This window comes from Amblyomma mixtum, chromosome 2, assembly GCF_055824585.1.
Source record: "Amblyomma mixtum isolate Tamu chromosome 2, ASM5582458v1, whole genome shotgun sequence".
Lineage (NCBI taxonomy): Eukaryota > Metazoa > Arthropoda > Arachnida > Ixodida > Ixodidae > Amblyomma > Amblyomma mixtum.
The window spans coordinates 232,938,451-232,949,387 of NC_143013.1; positions in this window are offsets into that span (position 1 = coordinate 232,938,451).

Here is a 10,937-nt window from a genome sequence, read left to right on the forward strand (position 1 = left end):
CACGGAGCCACATTTTTCTCTTCCATCGACCTTCGATCCGGCTATTGGCAAATTGCTGTGGATGACCAAGACCGTGAAAAGACTGCATTCGTCACACCAGACGGCTTATATCAGTTCAAAGTTATGCCGTTCGGTCTCTGCAATGCGCCAGCTACCTTCGAGAGAATGATGGACTCCTTGCTTCGAGGATTTAAATGGGTTACATGCCTGTGTTACCTAGACGACGTCGTGGTTTTTTCGCCCTCATTTTCCACGCACCTCGAACGACTGACGAGCATTTTTCTGTCTTCCGTAAAGCCGGGCTGCAGCTCAACTCGTCGAAATGCCAATTCGCTCGTCGCCAACTGAACATCCTTGGACATCTGGTCGATGCCTCGGGTGTCCGCCCGGACCCTGCTAAAGTTCAAGCTGTCAAAGACTTCCCTCTTCCGCAATCGTCCAGGGACGTACGCAGCTTTGTAAGCCTGTGCTCTTATTTCCGACGTTTCATCAAAAATTTTGCTGGCATCGTACGTCCCCTCACCGACCTCCTTAAGAAAGACAGCCCTTTTACCTGGGGCCCTGCCCAAGGAGAGGCCTTTTCTTCCTTAATCCAATTGCTCACTTCCCCTCCTATATTGGCCCATTTCGACCCGTCGGCACCCACTGCAGTTCGCACAGACGCCAGCGGATATGGTATCGGCGCTGTGCTCGCCCAACGTCACCAATGTCAAGACCGTGTCATTGCGTACGCCAGCCGTCTTCTTTCCACCGCCGAGCGCAATTACTCCATAACGGAGCGCGAGTGCCTCGCCCTTGTTTGGGCGGTCGCTAAATTTCGACCCTACCTGTTTGGCCGCCTTTTCTCAGTTGTGACGGACCACCACGCTCTTTGCTGGCTTTCTTCGCTGAAGGACCCCACAGGCCGGCTTGGTCGTTGGGCATTGCGCCTGCAAGAGTACTCTTACACCGTTGTTTACAAGTCCGGGCGCCTACATCAAGACGCTGACTGCCTGTCTCGTCACCCTGTGGAGCCGCCAGATCCTGGAGACAATGACCTCGGCCCGTGCTTATTCGCTATCTCTGATCTGCTTAACATCGCGGCCGAGCAACGGCAAGATTCCTCCTTGCGTCCCCTTATTGACCGCCTCACCTGTGCCAACCCCGATCCTTCGCTCCAACTCTTTGTCCTTCAGGATGACATCCTCTACCGCCGCAACCTTCGCCCTGACGGCCCTCCGCTCCTGCTCGTCGTTCCTCAGCGTCTCCGCTCGTCTGTCCTCGCGGAACTACACGACCTGCCCACCGCGGGACATCTCGGTGTCTCCCGCACGTACGATCGGGTCCGACGCCGCTTCTTTTGACCCGGCCTTTACCGTAGTGTTCGCCGTTACGTTGCCAGCTGTGACCTCTGTCAACGAAGGAAGCGGCCCTCCACTTTGCCTGCCGGCCTTCTGCAGCCCATCGACTTACCTCTGGAACCCTTTCATCGTGTCGGACTAGACCTCCTCGGACCTTTTCCTACGTCCAGTTCCGGCAACCGTTGGATCGCCGTCGCGACTGACTACGCCACTCGGTACGCTATCACACGTGCCTTACCAACCAGTTGCGCCACCGATGTCGCCGATTTCCTGTTGCAAAATGTCATCCTTCATCACGGTGCCCCACGCCAATTGCTGACGGACCGCGGCCGCTATTTTTTGTCCCGGGTAGTTGACGACATACTCCGGTCCTGTTCCACGCAGCATAAACTCACTACAGCGTACCATCCTCAAACGAACGGGCTTACCGAGCGCCTGAATAGGACCCTCACTGACATGCTATCCATGTACGTCGCACCCGACCATCGTGATTGGGACATTGCCTTGCCCTATGTAACATTTGCTTATAATTCCTCGCGGCATGACACCACGGGCTATTCGCCTTTCTATCTTTTGTATGGCCGGCATCCTGCGTTGCCACTGGATACACTCCTGCCGCTTTCTTCGGCCTCGGCCACGGAGTACGCACGTGACGCCATCGCTCAAGCAACCTCGGCCCGCGAAATCGCTCGCGACCGTCTCACCGCCTCCCAGGCCTACCAGAAGTCAGTTTACGACCGCCGACATCGCCCAGTCCACTACACGCCAGGATCACTCGTCCTCGTTTGGTATCCCTCTCGCCGTGTCGGCCTTTCAGAAAAACTCCTACATCAGTATAAGGGCCCTTATCGCGTGCTCCGTCAGGTGACCGACGTGACTTATGAGATTGCCCCCCTCGACCCTCCGTCGTCATCCACCCCCCCTACCACTGACGTTGTTCACGTGGTTCGCCTCTAGCCATACCGTGCACCTGCTCCGTCTTCCACTTAGCATCGGGACGATGCTTTCGCCGCCGGGAGTTGTGTCAGTGGACAACGAAGAAGACAGTGCTGGGCTCGTGCACGGAGCGCGAAGAGGACGAAGTGTGATCTGTGCGCCTTTGGCCGGCAGTGGTTCGATTGAGCTGCTGTGAGCTGCTGTCAGCATCCCTCAGTAACTACTTCTTGTGTGCCTACATTTACGTAACAATACTAAGCAAGATGTTCCCGACACAATACCGCGCCACATGCCCTTGGTGCGAAGCGAGGCCAACACTATACCACATAACATGGGAATGCGACAGAAACATATCGTTCCAGAAACACGACACACGAAGTGCGGAGCAATGGGAGGGCCGGCTCACCAGCTGCGAGCTAGAGGCCCAAAGGGCACTCATAGCACACGCAAGCGAGGTGGCCAGACTCAGTGGAGCCCTGAACTAGGGGACCACCCAAGGTTAAGGAGGCAACCTCAAGACTTGAAGAGAAGACTTGAAGAAGACCTCCACCGCAGGCTAAATCTTAGAAATCAATAAAGTTTCTACTCACTCACTCACTCGACACAAGTCGAGAAGGACGCCAATTGGTACACACATTGGAGCCAAGCTAAATACAAGCAGAAAATCGTAGATTTCAGAAAGCAGCTGTACAAAAGATATATCTTGTATGTATCGGACCATAAAGAAAAGAGCTGACTTGATAACCGAAACTTTAATGCTAGACACCCTCTATAAATAGGTTAAGGATACCAGCACTGTGCACGTCCCGTACACTATCACTGCGCTATCACATGAGCCCATGGAATACCTAGAAGTTGGTATGTTCAGCGTCTATGCATTGCTCTTGGAGACAGCAGCTTCGCCCTTCCACTAGCGCTTGCGAAGTAAGTGTACGGGATAGCAGATGTGCTGTAACGGTATGCGGAGAGCAAAAAGTTGTGTACAGGTCCTAGTATTGATTTAAACGATGCGGTATTTATTTTCAGAATTGATATTAACAAGGCGAGCACAAGAGGCATGAAGCTTTCCCTTGACAGTTTTATGCGCAGGGTCCCACAAAAGTTTTCGGAATACAAAAATTACAACAAAACTTACTACCCCTGTCAAGCGTGCAGGTTAAGTGCACTTAAGGAGAGTGTACTTCGATGTAAGTACCCTTTGCCGCATCTAAACGACGGAAGTGTAGTGTCACTCGTGGAAGAGTGCACTCCGCTGAGAGTGCGTTCACGGACCACACTTTGCTGGTCGAGTGCGTAGCCTCGACGCCAGTGGTTCCAATGGTACAAAATTTATAGTGCATAAAAAGTACTTAGAACTTTATTTTACGTGCTATAACACTGTTTTCAGAAAAAAAGTTCCTTGGTTATAGCTACAAGCGAAGCAACAAAACAAGTAAACGTGATGAGATGCAACATCGCTGCCCGCCGCCATCTTGTTTGTTGTCAAGATTCTGGATCGTCTTGGCTGGTCTTGGCTTTTCTTCTATTTTCATTTCTTTTATCGCTAAAAACTGTTGAACCTCGTTTTATTTGCGCTATCACGTTAAAGGGGCTGCGGAACACTGCCTGGGGGAATACCGGCTATACTTCAGGTGGGTTCTTTATGTCACACAGATGCTGACTTAAAAAGAATTACAGGAATCGATGCATAGGAACGGGAGTTATTCAGTGAAGAAATTTCAAAATACAAGGAAACAACACGCTGCCCTAAACTCGATTTTGGCGGGGCTTCCCACTCCTATTTCGCTCTCCCAATGACGGCACCTGGCGCAACCAATCAAAACAGCCAGCCAGAGCACGTCGCGGAAGTTTGTACTCCATGGTTGCCTGCTCTCTGTGACTCGTTCTTGCTGAGACTGTCAGCGTTGTTTCCATGCCATTGCACCCCTGGTGGTGTATTGTTATTGTACTTGCTTTGCAGGGCTTTTATCTAAAATAAGCAAGTTGTTTTTGTTGATCTAATATAAAACGCAGACAGGTGACAAAATGTACCTCTGTTTATTCACAAAATTTGCAGTATATTTACTGTTTGTCCAGTCATCAAGCTCGCGCCAGGTGATGTCATATCCGCTGCTAAAACCCCGCCACTGTGTGGCGACACCATCACAGCCATGAAGTTGTTTTTGGGAGTACATTAAAATATTAAAAAACGGAATGTACGCGGTATTACCGACCCTACTAGCACCAATATAACTGACTGTATGCAATCAACAGGCAAAACAGTTAACTAAGATTTTGTTTCTGGGCCCATTTAAGCAATGGAATATCATGAGTCTTTTTTCTTTTCCATCGTCCTGTTCAGAAATTCCGCTCATTTTCTGTCGCCATTTTTTTTTACTATGGGTGCACTTTGCTTTCCCGTTTAGCACCGAAGAGCCCAGTGTGTCCCTCGGGATGCCGAAGCGCACTCCCCGTAAGTGCGCTTAACTTGCCCGCTTGACAGGGGTATTAGGTACACTTCCTGGGAGTGCCCTACGGCATCCCGAGTGACACGTAAGGCTTCGCGGGGCTAATCGGGAAGGCAAAGTTTAGTCGTAGCAATAAAAAAAAATCAGTCATGAAATGGGGGGAATTTTCGTTGAGGTCGCAACTACAAAAAGAACGGATGCAGGGCATCCAAAGAAAAATGATGGCGGCGGCAGGCTAGTGAGCCTCTGTATTCGCGCTATTCTGCAACATTGGCGCCCCCACGCGGTATATTTTTCTGAAACGGTCTACCTGCGTTCGCGGCGCTCACAGTACAAGCAGCTACCCGTGAAAAGTGGAAAGCAATGGTTTGTGTATCGCCCCTGTACACAAATCGTGCGGTGTCAGCCTGAGCCAGCACGGTTCCTCTAAGTACAAAAATTCGCAACCACTTCGTAGCTTGGTGCTGTAGATCCGGAATACAGTGACTGATTAGAATGAAGTGGTCGTGTAGACTGAGCAGGTCTTGAAAGATGATTTCTTCTTGCGTTATCCCGGTAGGGTTAGACGCGAGAGTGACTGGTTACGGCGCTCCTCGGTCCGAAGTTTAAGAAATCAATCGAGGGTCTGAACCCTGTGAGGCCAAGGTTGAAGGCCGGAACCGTGTCGTCGCCATAAATTACCGGGTAGGCGGAAAAATGTCCCCAGAAAAAACGTCCCCGGAAGATACGCCCCCAGAAAATACGTCCCCGAAACATACTTTCCCGGTAAACACGTCCCGATTTGTGAAGTAGGAAAAAATGTTCCCAAACCGGTGACTTCAAACGTATGGTAAGCCGCCATAACTTCAGCATCCGGCCGCCTCGTATGTGTACATGCATGCGACACGAATGCGTATACGGCTCGCATGCGGCGGATACAGTATGCTTGCCGATGGAACGAGTGACTGACCCGTAAACGCAACGGCATAATCAGACCAACGCAAGTGGGCCAGTGATTAATCGGTGAACGCTTGGCAGGTTTGCAACAAAACACATGATGAGAAGGACATCTCGATACACAAACTAAATACAAGCAATTATTGTGCACTGCAGAAATCAAGTGTAAAAAATATATATCTATCATCAGATCATAACGAAGGCACTTGACATGATGACCTAACGTTTCTCGCTGGGGATCGTATTTGTAGGTACAAGGACTGCGCGTGTCCTCTACACTATCACCGAGCTATCACAAGAAACCGACGTAATATATTTAAGCGGTGGTAGCTAGCGCCAGCTGCACTTCTTCACCGTGATATTAAGGATTGGACTGCGTTCCTTTTTGGCAAGCAATAACATTGCAAGCTACAACGATTGCAGATGTCGGCACTGAAGCGACTGAACAAAGAACAGATACGGGGCGTCCGTGAAGAACGATGATGGCGGAGAAAGGGTAGCGGTACAGAGCATGTACGTCTATGGATCGTTCGGCGCTTCTGCGAAGTCACCTGCAGAAAGGATTTTCCTTTGCATGACCTGGACTGCATGACAATGGCGTGGTCTGGTACTACAAAATACCTCATGCTTACATCTATTCTCAAGTAAAAAGCAGAGTCTAATAAAGAGAGCAATTCGGTGTCAAGTGGGTTCCGGAAGGAATTTTTTTCTTTACATGAGGAAATATTTTCCTAGACGATACTTCCTCATGGGACCTTTTTCGCGGGGATGTAGGTTCCGGGGACGTTTCTCCCAACACCCAGATAACTGCTCACTCTCATGACATGGCGTCAAGAAAGCAAAAAAAAAAAATAGGGCACAAGCCGGTTACGGAGGTTGTAGATATGTGTTTTAAAGGTGCGGTTTTAATGTGAATAGTTCAAGATGCTTTGACCGTGGGGCTCATGATATATTTAAATGCCGTGAACCCCTGTCAGTCAGCAATGTTTTACGAAACGCTCTGTATTTTAAGCTTGTTATCGTGATCACGAGTTTTGTGGATAGGGCTAGGTGAAAACAATACATTTGTGCCGGACGTGGGTAATTCTATAGCTTACCATACGCAGCGCGCACCTGTCACCAGGGCTGAGTGTCTTCTGAGAAAATTTTTCTTCTTTATTTTCTCCACGCCCGGTACATATAGTCCCTAGGAACAACATGTGCGACCGGTGCATAAAAATGTATGTGCACGCACAGCGGAAGTGTAACCTCGTAATACAATAGGCGTAGGGAATTTTGATGGCATATGCGGCAATATTTTAAGATACTGTACAGTCCGCGCCTATAACTGGTGAGCAAAGCGAGAAATTTTATCTTTTAGAATTGCACAGCCCGCGCAATGTATATCTGAAATTATGTTACATGGAAGCCAAATAGTTAGTCATTCATGTGACAAGGTTGCCAAGCAACCTAATAAAAAAGGGGAGAAAACAGGGAATAGTAGAGAACAGGATAAATCCCTACAGTCCATTGTCCCCCATAGACCCCTCTCTCCATTGTAGCGCCACTCCCTGTGTTGTCACCCTAGCAGGTTCATGAGAATCGGCCATTGTCAATGCATTTAATTCCTTTGAAAGGGAAAAGAAGCAGTGTTCTCTAGCAGCAGCCCTTCCTCAGAGGAACTTTTGCTGTGACCTTTCTTCGGGGAAATATCTTCCAGGAACTATCTTCCAGGAAATATCTTTTCTGTTGAAGATTTTTCCTTTCATAGCCCACATATTACCACATCTCTCGTGCACAGGTCGTCGTTTAGAATCTGAAAAACACTTTCTCCTCACTTTCAAAGAGCTTTTCTCGGAATAAGCCCAGTTGCAATTCTTGTGAATTGCAAGTAGGCACTTGCTCGCCGCGCCCGGCAGGAAACAAGGGCATCTTGATAGAATTGCTCCTAATCTTAGCATGAGACGTACGGGACAAACACGCTCCGAGAAATTACCACATATGGCGCTATCAGACCCCATGATAGCGTAAAACATACCCATTTCTGCCATAAAACTATACGTTGTCGCTGTCGGAGGCGATACCCAAGCGACACGGGTAATCGGCCCAATGTTGCAGTTGATTAATTTCACCCTGTTCCTATCCAGGACCGGCCTTTCCGAATACGTTTCCAATATTGGCGTGATTGCCTGTTCCGCTTGGGTAGATGCTTTAGGGCGCACTAGGGTTGAGCAAAATGTATTTACACCAATCAGACCTGTCAGTAAAATTCAATCGGAATCAGTTTTAAAACTGCACTGTGGATGAGTCAAATTCATTAAGAAAATGGGACATATCAACAAAGGTCAATTAGAACAAGGCGGCCGGATGTGGCCTGTCGAACATCAACTGTTTCCGTATCCAACACACACACATTCTGTTAGAAAAGTTAACGCTACCGCATCTTTCTGGACGTAGTTTACAGAGTCAAAAGTCCTTGCTGTACTTAGCTCTCCATTTTCTTCCTGGCATCTGCAGAGTTTTCTAATTTTATACAAGGATTGGTGATGCGCGAAACTTGTTTGATTACCATCTAATAAGAGACACAAAGCAGAGATACTAACAAAGATATCCATTTTTGGCCATTTTAATAAAAGGGAGCATCTGGAGCTCAGGGTCGCGCGCATAAAACATTTGTCGCTTTTAGTTCTCCCCACCCAAGCGATGTGGCGCCACAAGAATGCCTAAGCTATGATCCCTGAAGCGCCAGTCTGACTCATCTACTTGCTTCCAAGTTCCAGCCTCAGTTTTTATCGCACCTGCTAGCCTAGCTGGTATCTCCTCCACCTGCCCCTCTTTCAATACCTAAAAGCCAATTCCATTGTTAAGGATGTGGGAAAGGAAGCAGCGAGAGAGAGGAGGGCTCTCGTCTCCTTATTCCCTCTGCTTTCTGATTCCAAGTATCCCTGGGGAACCACACCCATTGTCCCCTTATCTCTCTGACTCGCCAGTGCCAACAATATCACCCTTGTGTACTGAAGATGAAGCCTATTGGTGCAGCACAGGATCACTCTCGTTACCAGCGACCATTTCTCGCACACGTGGATCCAAGGGTGGATTGTGCGACTTGGGTTGTCATACCTGAGCGTCCTTTGTCGCATTCGCTGCACACTGTGTTCTGGATTGCGACATTTCCGAGCTTATTCCTATATCTTTCATCGTGAAGATGGACCTGAACGGCCTTATAGCTTTATCCAAGGAGAAAATAGAAGAAATGGAGAAAAGCCATCCAGACCACAACATTCGCAAGCGCCTCATGCATCGGCTCGTTCATCGAAAGTGTTTGTCGCTCAGATATAGGTTCTGTGGTGGCAATGGGAAGGCCGCCAGAGCAGCGAGCCGCGAGCCAACGAATGGAAGCGGAAAGGGTTCCAAACGATTGCAACAGGAACATGAAGGTAGGTTGTGGCCTTCTCTCCACTTGAATACAATTTAGTAGTTCCGATAAGACAACGTAGTATAGAAAAAGCAGATTATGCTTTGTAACTTCAATCAGAATTTTGTTTGCGCCTCGTACGTAAATTTTTTCATACAATATTGTAATCCGACGCGGTTTAAGAGTGAACGTATTTCTGCCGGCAGCGAGCAGTACCGGCATTTTCGAATTGCTCACAATTTAGTTAGCGCCAGAGCCACAAGTTGTTTTAGATACTGTTTTGAAAGCACGAACTGATGGGCGAGTTGGTTATGCACGCTATGATTGAATTTCAAATTATTTAAAGCAGAACCATTAAAAACCTCTTGTGTTGCTCGTAGGTTTTTTCTTTTGCCTTCGTTGTTTTGAAATTACTTCCCCGTGTGAGTGCGATACATGCAGTTTTACTAAGCTGTGTAGATTTTCTCTTCGCAATTTTGAGTCCAAAGAATGTCGTTCGGCCAATACTGCTGAATATTGCGTGGTCCGGTTTGCAGTTATGAGGCTACGACGACGCAGTAATAAAGAGACCGGGGATTAGTGGCACGTTTGTTGCTTATACATTACTAGCTTATATTGAGCTCTTCTGGCTTGTTCAACCTTGCTGAAAAGCGATTTTGGGTAGTTGAATGTAGTCCGTCTTGAAAGCAAAATCCAGCGCACACTGACAAAGGAGAACGTAGCGACAAGAAGTGCTGTCTTACAAAGGTGTATTGTAATAGGAAGGATGCATGTATAGATATATACAGCTATTCGTCCGTGCGCACTATCTTTTGTTTTCTATATAATTCTAACGTGGCGATAACATTCCAGGTGTCCTCGCCTGTTGCTATTTTAATCCAGCTTTTTTGTATAAATGGGTTTTGCATCCCTCTAGAACCTCTTCGTGGCTGCAAATCCGATCATTTAAACAAAAACAAAACCGGTTGTTTCTTTGTGCGTGGTCGGTTGCGTGGCATGATCGCAATTATCATGTTGTCAGGCGGTCACATATTCGCGCTTCTGATTTCGTGTCGTTGTGTCTGTGGTTTGTATGCACTTAAGCTCCAAAAGCTAGTAACGCCTTTTTCCGCCCAAGTCTCTAGCACATGCAAGTGCCAGCATCCACGTGCGCCAGCTAATCACAGTTAATCGTATATGGCGCTCTTTTTCCGTTGCTCTGTTTGCAACGAGGACATGATAAAATATATATTTGCGATCTAATGTCCCTCCAGCACACACAGCCTACATTTGCATGCCATTTCTAGTTACTACAAGGCAAAGCAGAGACGCCGGACACAAGAACAAGTTGTAAGCCTCGTCTCATTTTTCTATAGCTCCGAGGAAATGTTATCTTGTTTTGTTCAGTTGCACAGCAAACAGCTCTTTGATACTTACTGATCGCCTCTTCATCTTGACAGCTGAATACCGGGCCTCCAAGTTTTGCAAGCGCAACCAGAGCGACAGCGAGGGGGCCGGACCCTCAGGTGTGGGGAGCTGCGGTGACGCCTCCGATCCTCGGCGACCGATGCTGAACAAAGCTGGCGGGACAAGCCAGATCTAGCGGAGCTCCGTCCGGGAGAATCCGTGGGTGTAGGCTGTATACCTGATGAAGCCTACATTTCAGCGCTGCAGGCTCCGATTCCCGAATCGGAACTAGCCTTCCTGGAGAGAGAGTGGAGCTGAAGATCCGAAAATTGCGCTCCCGCATTTCAATGCGCGACCGTAGCTGAATTGCCGCTTATTTATTCACAAATACTGCCGTCTGTTTTGTTAACGACATAGCGGCGGTTCATAACACAGCATTTGAATACAAGAGCAGAAGTAATACGGGTAGGCAGTTCTATGTTAAATTGATCTGTCGAC